The sequence below is a fragment of the Schistocerca piceifrons genome, chromosome 2 (genome assembly GCF_021461385.2).
Source record: "Schistocerca piceifrons isolate TAMUIC-IGC-003096 chromosome 2, iqSchPice1.1, whole genome shotgun sequence".
NCBI lineage: Eukaryota > Metazoa > Arthropoda > Insecta > Orthoptera > Acrididae > Schistocerca > Schistocerca piceifrons.
Genome location: NC_060139.1, coordinates 258,898,100 through 258,910,742, shown reverse-complemented (window position 1 = coordinate 258,910,742; position 12,643 = coordinate 258,898,100). Strand labels below are relative to the sequence as shown.

The 12,643-nt window shown below is 46.6% G+C and overlaps 1 non-coding gene across 1 annotated transcript; it reads left to right on the top strand.

Annotated features, from left to right (window-relative positions):
- The first annotated feature begins 1,994 nt into the window (after positions 1-1,994).
- Positions 1,995-2,069, top strand: Trnat-ugu. The gene has a single exon. It is a non-coding gene; the product is annotated as a tRNA-Thr (tRNA).
- Positions 2,070-12,643: the final 10,574 nt, after the last annotated feature.

Genomic DNA, 12,643 nt, shown 5'->3' with positions numbered 1-12,643 from the left:
AACGAGCAATGGTGTTACTAGATGAATGTCTTAAAAATGTACAGTTAATATTTGAGCATTTGTTATGGTTACTTACTTAGATAACTGGCACCCACTGTGCAGAAATGGCTAAAAACCTGTTATTGCGGTTTTATGCATAAGAACTGTAACTTAGGATCTCTAGATTTCGGTAATGGATAACTTTCGAAGTTCTTCGAGAATATCGTCTTAAGAACATATAGTAAAAATTTCGACGACGTGCCATAAACAGAAATATAAAAGTGGCCATCCGACAGTTGCTCTATTCGTGTCCATAAATTGTGGTTTCTCGGGATTTTCTCAAGAACCGTCCACTGATAAATGGTGGTGTTATAAATCACCTAACGCGCACTCTAGGCCATCTAATGCAAAATAACCAACCAATTCCCTCGATTTGTCTGGGTTGGAGGAAGTGTGTGATGTTGACATGTGACCCTGTCCTGCAAGATAGCTACAGTAAGCCCGTTCTTCTGATAGGTATTCAAATGGTCACTAGGCCAAGGAATATCCAAAAGTCTTGACCCCTTCTCTCTGTGATCAACAGAAACCGAGATATGACCTCCGGGAAAATCGCATTTTCGCTCGTGACTTTTTGGAACAATTTGGTAGCATGTACTATTGTGTACGGGCCGAATTACTGTTGTAAAATATTGATGGAAATCATTTACAGAAAAATGAAAAAGCGTAGAAGCCAGCCAGTGGTAAGATTAGTTATGTTTTCGGAGAAATATTGGAACTTGCGGGCAATACTGACCCTACGACTTATCTTTGAAGATAGGTTAAACAAAGGCAAACATTGCAGATTTTGAAGAAGCTGTTGACAATATGGACTGGAATATCTGAAATTAGCAGGGATAAAACACAGAGTGAAGGGCTACATAAAACTTGCAGAAAAACCAGACTCGAGTTATTGGAGTCGAAACGCTTGGAAGTGAAGCAGTGGTTAAGAAGGGAGTGATACGGGGTTGGGACTATCCCCGATGTTATTCTATCTGTACATTGAGCAAACAGTAAAGAACATAAAGAAGAGGTTCAAATGGTTCGGAGCACTTTGCGACTTAACTTCAGAGGTCATCAGTCCCCTAGAACTTAGAACCACTTAAGCCTAACTAACCTAAGGACATCACACACATCCATGCCCGAGACAAGATACGAACCTGCGACCGTTGCTGTCGCTCGGTTCCAGACTGTAGCGCCTAGAACCGCTCGGCCACTCCGGCCGGCTAAAGAGGTTTGTGAAGGGAATTAAGGTTCAGGGAGAAGGAATAAAAAGTTTGATGTTTGCCGATGACACTGCAATTTCATCACAGACATTAAAGGACGCGGAAGAGCAGTTGCACAGGATTGACAGTGTCAGTTAGCTAGTTATTTACATGTTCTATAGGTCATCGGAACCATCTTCTTATCACAATGATGTGGAAAAATCAGTTAACAGGGTGTGTATAAATGACTGCTTTTAAGATTAATGACCATTATATATGACGGTAGTATCTGTTCCCGAAAGAACGGTTACCGTGGATGACCATGCAGCTTTGCTAGAAATGAAATAATTAAATGGACACCCTAGCTGCAAACAGGCGTTGATGTACTTCATCGGGGACATGTTGTAAATGTGTGCCCCGACCGGGACTCGAACCCGGGATCTCCTGCTTACATGACAGACACTCTATTCATCAAAGCCACCGCGGGTACAGAGGGTAGTGCGTCTGCAGGGACTTATCCCTTGCACACTCCCCGTGAGATCCACATTCCCAACATGTCCACACCACTACATTTGCAGTGACCTTCTTGCGCGAACGCACACGCTATGCCCGAACTCGTACGGGACTTGGTAGATTAATCTGCCACGAGTAATGAGTATGATGCGCAAACATCTATTAGGCGCACTACGAATGTAGTGGTGTGGATATGTTGGGAATGTGGATCTCACGGGGAGCGTGCAAGGGATAAGTCCCTGCAGACGCACTATCCTCTGTGCCCGCGGTGGCTCAGATGGATAGAGCGTCTGCCATGTAAGCAGGAGATCCTGGGTTCGAGTCCCGGTCGGGGCACACATTTTCAACATGTCCCCGATGAAGTACATCAACGCCTGTTTGCAGCTAGGGTGTCCATTTAATTATCATTTCATTTCTAGCAAAGCTGCATGGTCATCCACGGTAACTGTTCTTTCGGGAACAGATACTACCGTCATATATAGTTAAAATATGGCTTCCCGGCCATTGGCCTTCTTGTGCGAACGCACACGCTATGCCCGAACTCGTACGGGACTTACAAGGGGAGGCCGCCAATTGTGAAATTCAGATTCGATTCATACTGCTCATAATAAAAGCTCATGGCCAGAGGTGTAATGTGGCAAAGCACCAAGATGCACTTCTCAACCGTTGTCGAGAAAATCGACAGTTAAAAGAAACCGTTTCGGTGAAATACTCTCTACGATTAATAATTTTCTACAGTGTCGTGGCGCAGCGGTAAGCGCTCGGTTTCGTAATCCGAAAGTCGCCGGATCGAATCTCGCGCGATACAATTTTTTTATTACTGGTTTTTTGTAATTCAAACATTAATGAATTGCTTATGCATGTTGGTGAAGGCGGATCGCTCTCCTATTGTACCGCCTCCATTTTTCCGTTTATCATGGTGTACCAAAGCTCTCACGTCCGCACTGATTTTCGACGATGTTATAAGTTGCACTAGGGACCGCATCTACCTTCTTTCGAAGTTAGCAGGCAACTACGCTGTTATGCGGCGGCTCGTTTCGGCCCATTCAACATCTGCCCTTCAAGTGTAACGAGCGAGTGACGGAGTTTATATTTCATACCTGCCACAGCAAATTTGTGTTCGTGGGGTCTCTATTCTAATTCGAATGTTTGACTTACGCTATACGTATTCGTTTCGGAATATCGTTTCTACGTCTTCCGTTAACTATACGTGGTTAACATTATGAAGACAATTAATAACATTTGTGAAATACAACTTTGTTTGCGGAAAACATAATGATGTTCGAAGTCGCCAGTTTTTCCACGACAATATATATAATCAGTGCGGACGTGAGAGCTTTGGTACACCCTGTTAAACAAACGAAAAATGGAGGCGGTACAATTGGAGAGCGATCCGCCTTCACCAAGATGCATAAGCAATTCATTAATAGTTTATATATATATATATATATATATATATATATATATATATATATATATATATATGAATTACAAAAAACTAATAATAAAAAAATTGCATGTCGCGAGATTAGATCCGGCGACTTTCAAATTATGAACCCGAGGGCTTACCGCTGCGCCACGACGCTGTAGAAAATTGTTACTCGTAGAGAGTATTTCACCGCAACGGTTTCTTTTAACTGTCGATTTTCTCGGCAACGGCTGAGAAGTGCATCTTGGTGCTTTGCCACATTACACCTCTGGCCATGAGCTTTTATTATGCGCAGTATGAATAGAATCTGAATTTCACAGTTGGCGGCCTCCCCTTGTTAGTAGATTAATCTGCCACGAGTAATGAGTATGATGGGCAAACATCTATTAGGCGCACTACGAATGTAGTGGTGTGGACATGTTGGGAATGTGGATCTCACGGGGAGCGTGCAAGGGATAAGTCCCTGCAGACGCACTATCCTCTGCAGTCGGCTTTCAGCCGTGTTACCGTGCGGACGGGCTCGGCGCGCCGGGCAGTGCTCCGCAGGTGTTGTTGTTTACCCGCTAGCGCGCGGTCGCGTCGTTGTCTTGCCGTATAGTACCTGTACCGACCCGACATGGCGTTCTCATATCGAAAAGCTACAATCAAACTAACGTTCAACGCATCGTACACGAGACCGAAGGCCCATGAAATTGAACGGTTTCTACGAGACATCATGCACATCGAACCACAAGAACTGATAGGAATTCATCTGTCTATTGTAACCAGCACAGTGTACCTCAAACTGATTGACGAAGCGGCCTGCGACAGATTACTCCAACGATCTGCAAACGGCTTTCGCTTCTGCCACGCAGACGGTAACGTGAGCGTGGTAGGAGTTGACCATGCTGGTCTGGGGGTGCGTACCGTGCGCATCTTTGAACTACCGTTCGAAGTTCCTGCCAACCTAGTCGTTGATGCGCTGCGGCCATACGGCACAGTTCTGAGCCACACAGAGGAGAAATGGAACACATTCGAAACGTACCCTGTCCTTAATGGGGTACGACAAGTGCGCATAGAACTTAAGAAGCACGTTCCATCGTATGTTTTCGTTGGTGGCTGCCGCGCCATTGTTATATATGATGGACAACCGAGGACCTGCTCGGGCTGCGGCCAGGAGGGCCATGTTAGAACTGAGTGTCTGCAGCGCCGCCTCGTTCAGGTGCCCCGCAATGAACTTCCCCAACGATCCACTATGACCTCTCTCCCGCTAACATATGTGGAGGCGGCACGACATGATGTGATGGATGATCAAAACCTGCTACCTCCTCAAGCCGCTGCCAGCTCCGTTGGAGAGTCAGCGCCGTCGACGACGCCGCAGCCCAACGGTGCAGAGGTTCCTACAGCCTGCGCCCACCGCAGCGTCGTGGGCACCCAGCCACCGTCACTGTCGGGATCAGACACAGGGGTTCCTAGCGACCGAGACTGTGTCGAGCCCCGCCCTCCAGTGGATGTCGAATCTCGGACCCGAAAACAAAAATCACCCAAGCGACACAAGAAGAGACGATTGTCAGCTGACGAACAGGACAGGAATGTGAAGCCGGCGGAAGACATCGACTTCGTTGACTCGCCCACAATTGCAACGGACTCCAGTGGCATCATTCACCGGAAGGTGCCTGAAGACAAGGAACACTCTCCTAAATCTGGTGGCCCAGAAAACGAGGCGCACTGCGTCGACTCCCAAAATGTGGGCTCCTGTGAAAGCGTACAGCCCCCAATGACATCACAATCGTCTCTTGGTGATTGGGCAGACGATATGGAGGCAGATGATGCACAGCAAACATCAATATCTCCACCAGAGCCCGTGGCTGACATTGAGCCCGGAGGGCTCTGCCAGTCAGGGACTCCTACGGCACAGTAATGCACAGCATGCAGATGGATGGCTGTGTGGTGTGTGAGATCACTGTGGGCTTGCACCGGCACACTGCCTCCGCCACTTGATATGTCTCAGTCATACCGTGTGGGAACAGTCAACGTAAATGGTGTCCACTCCACTGTCAAGACCCGCATGTTACACGACATGATCAGAGCGGCAGACTTGGACATTGCCCTTCTCCAGGAGGTCCGTCCCGAGCTGTGTTTAGACCTATATGGCTACACCACGTACAGCCTACCCGTAGGTGATGGCGCAGGAGGAACGGCCATCCTTCTCCGAGATGGCATAGACGCGACGGACGCAACGTACTTGCCGAACGGGCGAGGCATCGCACTCACACTTGGCGCAGTCCGCCTCATTAACGTCTACGCTCCCTCCGGTAATTCGCACCGTGGTGACAGGCATGTCTTCTATTCGGAGGAGTTGGCCCCACTTTTGCAAGGAAATATGGACCATTACATAGTGGGCGGCGATTTTAACAGTGTTCTGCGGCCCGAGGACCAGATACCGCATTACGTCCCATGCCCGGCTCTACAAGCATTGATACGTGACCTCGCGCTCCACGACACATGGCTCTTACATCATGGGACCCAGAGTGGATATACGCACTTTACCAGCCATTCTGCCAGTCGTCTGGACCGGATATACGTCTCGCGTGCCCTCCGCACAGCAACCCGTGATGCAGAACTCTGGCCGACGGCCTTCACAGACCATCTCGCGTACATCTGCACTGTCACCTTGCCCCGACAACTCACAAGACGCAGCAGGGGCCCGTGGACGCTGAACGTCTCCCTCCTTCGCGAGGAAGCGTGTCGGCGAGCAGTCACTGACACGTGGCGTCGATGTATCAGGCGCCTGCCTATGTATGCTTCCACGTTACTGTGGTGGCTGGGATGTGTCAAACCTGCCCTCCGAAAGACCTTGATGGCCTACGGGCGTGACAGATCGCACTGGCAAAGGGCGACATCGGAATTTTATTATACAGCGTTACGTGAGCTGGCGACGCAACCGCCGTCTCCCGAACGTCAGATGTCCGTACAGCGTATCAAAGCTCGTCTACTTCGCATCAGGACAGAGCAGCTAGACGGTGTTCGCATCCGTGCGCGAGTGCAAGACTGTATCCCCAACGAAACAGCGTCAGTGTATCACATTGTGCGCGAGAGGCGCCACCGCAAACGTCAGCTCATTACGGCGGTAAACACGGAGGACGGCGGGCGCGCAGTGACACAAACGGACATTGCGCACACGTTCGCCAGACACTATGGGACCTTGTACATGGAAGATCCGCGAAATGTACGTGATTATGACGAGCTGTTGCACGATTTTCCCGCCCCTCGAGAAGTGGCACCCGATGATAGTCTGCTGTTGCCCATTACACCCGACGAGCTGACGTCGGCCTTGGCACGTGGAGCACCGAACAAGTCGCCTGGACCGGACGGTTTACCCCTGGAATTCTACCGCACTTTTTACCACCTTATGGGTGACAAGTGGCTCCAAATGTTTCAAGACCTGATCCGCCCTGATTTCACTGTCCCCACAGAATTCACAGAAGGCATCTTGATCCCAGTTCCGAAACCGAATGGTGGTTGTAGGTGGCAGGATTTTCGCCCACTCACACTCCTCAACAACGACTACAAGATCTTCGCCCGTATCCTCCGCGCGCGTCTCCACACCGCTATCGGGAAAGCCATCCACACCGATCAGACATGTTTAGGTGGTGTCAGCAACATTCATACGGCGTTAGGAGCATACCGCGACGTAATTGCTTTGACGGCGGCCTGCAAAATACGAGGCGCCCTTGTCGCCGTAGATTTTGACCACGCATTCGACCGCGTCGATCACGGCTTCTTACGCGCAGTTTTGCAACACATGGGCCTCTCTCCGGAGTCTGCACAGGTGGTCCTTCGACTGGTCCACGGAGCGCGCTCCCGCATGATGGTCAACGGTTATCAGTCTGGTCACATTGTTGTTGGACGGTCAGTGCGACAAGGGTGCCCCCTGTCGGGCATATTATTTGCTGCAGCGCTTGAACCAGCTTTACATGGTCTACGGCAGCGATTAACTGGTATCTCCTTGCGGGACGTGACCTTTTGTTGTGGTGCATTCGCCGATGACGTGGTGTTCCTGGCCAGATCAGAGGATGAAATGCATATGGCGCTACAGTGGCTACGCCAGTACGGGGCGGTCGCTGGGAGCGTCATCAACGTGAAGAAGACAAAATACATGGATGTCGGAGGGGGGATTTCCCACACAACGGCGGTGCCCTTTGACAAGGTGCCCGTACTCAAGTGTTTAGGAGTGCAATTCTATAGCAATGTCCGCCGCACGGCAGCGGCTACGTACCGCCGGCTCCTACACCAAACACGTGCACTGCTGCAGGACAACAAACTGCGTCGCTTGGATATGCTCCTCAGAACACGTTATGTCAACACCTATCTTGTCTCAAAACTGAACTATTTTGCGCATATCCTTCCCTTGACAGCTACGATGGCCGATAGATTTCAAGCAGCATATGGACATTTCGTAAGCACCGGTCTGGTTTTTAAAGTCCGATACGCCACCCTGACACTGCCGCAGCAGGCGGGCGGTATCGGTTTAATTCACGTATATAACCGTGCGCGATCGCTTTAACTCAACACTATGCGTCGCACGTGGACCTCTGCCCACGCCACTCTGACGGGCACCCTGATAGCGGAAGTGGCACCACACTCTCTGCATCCCCCGGTTTCTGTAGGACACATTTCACCGGCACTCACCCACATCAGAGACTTCTTTATTGACTTCAGCTACTTACGGTCAGAACTTCCGACGACACGGAAGCCCAGCACAAAAGACTATTATCGCCTCTATCAGCAGCGGCAACCTGTAAATACGGTCACCCACAGACATCCTGAAGTTGCCTGGAACACGGTGTGGCGAGCGGTACACACGCCTTTTCTACCTACGACGGTGCGTTCATTGTGGTACGTGGTTGTGAATGGGAAGTTCGCTACTCGTCAGAGGTTACATTCTATACATCTGAAGGACGACCCCTTGTGTCCGATATGCTCAGTCGCTGACTCGGATTCACACCGGCTGACGTGTGCCGCGACCAGCGAGTGCTGGCTACTGACGCAGCGCATGCTGGCATTACTCTTGCGGCGATTGCCGGAGTCTGTCTCCCCTGATGACGTATTGCGCCCCGACGTCGTATACTTTCCATCAACCAGAACGAACGCCGTTAACTGGCTAAAAGGCATGGTCGTTTACTACATATTTTGCGATGCTCCCAAAGGCACACTCGACTTTTGGTCCCTATTGATGACGACACATGCAGCTTTCAGCCGCCACCCGAAGTACAGAACTCGTTTCGCAAATTATTTAGGTTCATTATTTGTGGATCCTCCTGCTCACTGGGGCGTTCCGGGTATGAGACGCTGAAAATGAAGAAGAATCCTGGAGCATATTGATCCTCTACGGACGGAATAGGGGGGAACCCCTCCCAACAGACGAGAAGACGACTCGGACGCTCGGCTACGGCAGTTGTAGGATCTTTCTTTGTAATGAAACACAAATAAATCTATAATAAAAAAAATATTATAAAAAATTAAAGAAATAAATAAATAAAAAGAACACCATCGACAAACCCACTCCATCCTCTTCCTGATCCTTCGATCCTCGAACTCGAACACGTTGCTTGGGCGTGGCGGCGGGATGGCCAGGCTTCGGGTGTCGACCCCTGCCCTACCCGTCGTCCTGCTCCTGCAGCGGTTCATTAGCAAAAAAAAAAAAAAAAAAAAAAAAAAAAGATCCCGGGTTCGAGTCCCGGTCGGGGCACACATTTTCAACGTGTCCCCGATGAAGTACATCAACGCCTGTTTGCAGCTAGGGTGTCCATTTAATTATCATTTCATTAATGAACATATTATTTTTCTATATGAAGATGGTATCTGTCCTTTCGGACACGTCCGGAACAACAGATACCATTAGTGCTCTTGCAGCTCTCGAAGAATGAAATTACAATGAAGTGCAGACCAGTATCTGCTTACAGGCGTTGATAAATATCATCGGGGACAGTTGGGAGTGTATGCCCCGACAATTGCTTTTAAGATTAATGAACATATCATTTTTCGGACCTACTCATGCAGTAACTTGTAAAAACTAGTTTCTAAATAATAATTCGTCTATGGAATAGGTGGCGTCTAGAAAAAATAATTTTAATTTTCGTTTGAAACTTGCTTTGCCAGATGTCAGTCACTTTTGCAGCCTTTTTCAGACATTTTATACTCCCGGGCAAATCATCAAAGATTTTTTTTTGACGCATTTTGAACTCCTTTCTGAGACACTGACAAGTTTAATAATGAGTGATAAAGGTTGTTTTTTCTTCTAGCGTTGTCGGTACAGACATAAATATTTTTCTCAAACTGTTATCTATGACGAATTTCATTAGCGAAAGTATCTATTGCGAAGTGCAGGAAATACCTGACTCCCCGAAGAGATACCTAGAAAATAACTGCAGATGAATAACATATATTATTCTTAGCTGCGTGTCTGAAAGAACAGATACTGTTGACGACCTGCAGCTGGACGAAATACTTCGACATTTATTCCATGACTGCTAATTCCTTGACACCAGGTGTATTAGGTACAGAGTTTGTTGTGATCAGGTGAAACTACTTTAACTGAGCCACAACTGTGGGTTCTTTGACTGTTCTGTGCCTGGGCTCATCACACAAGAACACATGAAATATTAGTTCACTTTATTACATAAATGAATAAAAGATTTAGTTAACTTTGACACACAGTATTCAGACAGTTATACTTTGCGTGTGTACAATAGATTTGACCAACTGTCAGAGTTGAGTGGAGAGGAGCCTCGTGTAGCTGTAGATGTAGGGAACATGTAGCAGTCCTCAGACGTTAGGAGACCTAGGTCAGTAGCAAAGTCTAACAGATAGAAAAAAGTTCTGCTGCTAGGTAGTTCGCACGGTAGAGGTGTGGGCCAGCAGTTGCAGGAAGTGTTGGGGAGTGAGTACCTGGTCACCAGCATTGTGAAGCCTCACGCAGGATTGGCCCAAGTGAGTGACAGCATAGGGGAGTTATGTGGGAATTTTACGAAGGAGGATTAGGTAGTGATAGTGGGTGGAGCAGGGAACAGTCTTGATAGGGACGGGGAATATGATGTAGGTGGTGACCTGGTAAAGATAGCTACTCAAACTGGTGGCACTAATGTGCATTTCGTGCCACTGTTTCAGTGTCATGATCGGCCTCATCTTACTGCAGCCGTTAGGCGCGTTAACATGGGGCTGGGGAGGGCGCTGATGGCAGAGGGCATGGGTCACATCTCAGTGGTGCCAGTTGGGTCTATCAGTAGATTGGGATTCACTAGGCATGGCCTGTACCTCAATAGGTATTGGAAGAGGAGGATGGCAAAGCTTATAGCTGACAATGTAGTGGGTGGTGGTGGTGGGATCACTCAAGGAAAAATTCCTGTAGTAGTTGGCGTTAGAGCTGCACCTTTTTTTAGGCTGAAGTCAGCTGATAAGTATACCTGCTTAAAGGAAGTCCCTCTAACTAAGGGCTCACCTTCTGAGGATGCAATGTTTCCACGTAGGGAATAAATTAGCATATTTCATCAAAATATAAGAGGTATTAGAGATAAAGTTAGAGAACTGCTTATAGATGTTGGCTCTGAAATTAGTGGTATGTTGGAGCATCACTTAAATAATTTGACAATTCAGGGGCTTCTTTTATCAGCATAAAGATTAGCTGGCTGTTTTTCAAGGCGTTCCTAGCAGCGTGTGGGAGTGGCTATGTACATAAAAAACAGGATTCCATTTGAGTCCATAGATGTATCACAGCACTGCACTGAACAGATATTTGAATCTTGTGCAGGGACAGTTGAATTTAGTGAAACTAAACTTCTTATTGTTGTTGTTTATAGATCCCCTAACTCTTGACTTCAGAGCATTTCTGCCGATGCTAGAGAGGGTTCTTGATTCCCGTTGTGGGAAGTACCAGAAATTAGTTGTATGTGGTGACTTCAATATAAATTTTGTATATGATGGTGCAAGAAAAAGGATATTCGTAGATCTTCTAAATTCATATGATCTTATACAGACTGTGTTTTTTCCAACTACGGTGCACCGCCATAGACAATATTTTTATTCATTCTTCATTACTAGATGGGCATTCTGTTAGTAAAAGAATGAATGGCGTTTCAGGCCATGATGCACGAATTTTAACACTAAAAGGCTTTTGCACTCAAACAAATGTCACATTTAATAACAAACTATGTAGGAAAGTTAATCCAAAAGCAATAGAGAGTTTTTTAAACCTTGTCAAGGCACAAGAGTGGCAGGATGTATATAGTGCCAATAACACAGATGATAAATATAGCGCTTTCCGTAACACATTCCTCATGCGCTTTGAGGGTTCCTTTCCATTAGAACGTTCTAAAATGGGTCCTAGCTGTAATAGACAGCCCAGGTAGCTGACTTGTGGGATAAGGATATAATGTAGAACAAAGTGGGAATTATATCAAAATGTTAGAAGTAGTCACAATCAAGCTACAGTAGCCCATTACAAACAGTACTGTAAAGTGCTAAAAATGTTATTACGAAGGCAAAGAGTATGTGGTATGCAAATAGAACAGCTGTCACAGGATAAAATTAAAACCATATGGTAAGTTTTGAAGGAAGTGTCTGGTCAGCAGCACAAGGTCGACGATATAAAGTCAGTTCGCAGTAAAAATATTTCTGATAAATCAAATATATGTACAGTATTTACCAATCATTTTCTGAGCATTCCTGGTGAATTAAATAAAAATTTAGTTTCTACAGGGAATCATATAACTTTATCGGCAAATGCCATTCTGAGATTGAAATACTCATGTGTGATATAGACAAGAGGGAGATTGAGTCAATAACTGAATAACTGAAGACTAAGGACTCTCATGGTTATGATGGAGTGCCTAGCAGAATATTAAAGTACTGTGCTGCACATGTTCACCCTTTATTTAGCCATGTTTGTAATTTTTCCTCTAGGAATGGTCAGTTTTCTGAACCTTTAAAGTACTCTGTAGTAAATCCGCTTTGTAAAAAGGGAGAAAGTGATAATGCAGATAATTTTAGACCTATTTTTATGCCATCAGTCTTCGCTGAAGTTATTGAAAAGGCTGTGTATGAAAGGATAATTGATCATTTTATATCAGACGATTTGCTATCAAATGTACAGTTCGGCTTTAAAAGTCGTTTAACAACTGAAAATGCTATATTTTTTCTCTGTGAGGTACTGGATGGGTTAAACAAAAGGTTTCGAATGCTTGGCATATTTTTTGATTTAACTAAGACATTTGATTGTGTTGATCACAAAATCTTGCTCAAGAAGTTGAACCATTATGGAATATGGTGAGTAGCTCTCAATTGGTTCACAACTGACTTTAGCAACAGAGAGCAAAAGGTCATTATTCACAATGTTGAGAATGGCAGTGATATTGGGTACACTCAAGGTGGGGGGGGATGCTCCTGGGATCAGTGTTGGGGCCACTCCTGTTCCTTATTTATGTAAATGATATGTCCCTTAGTG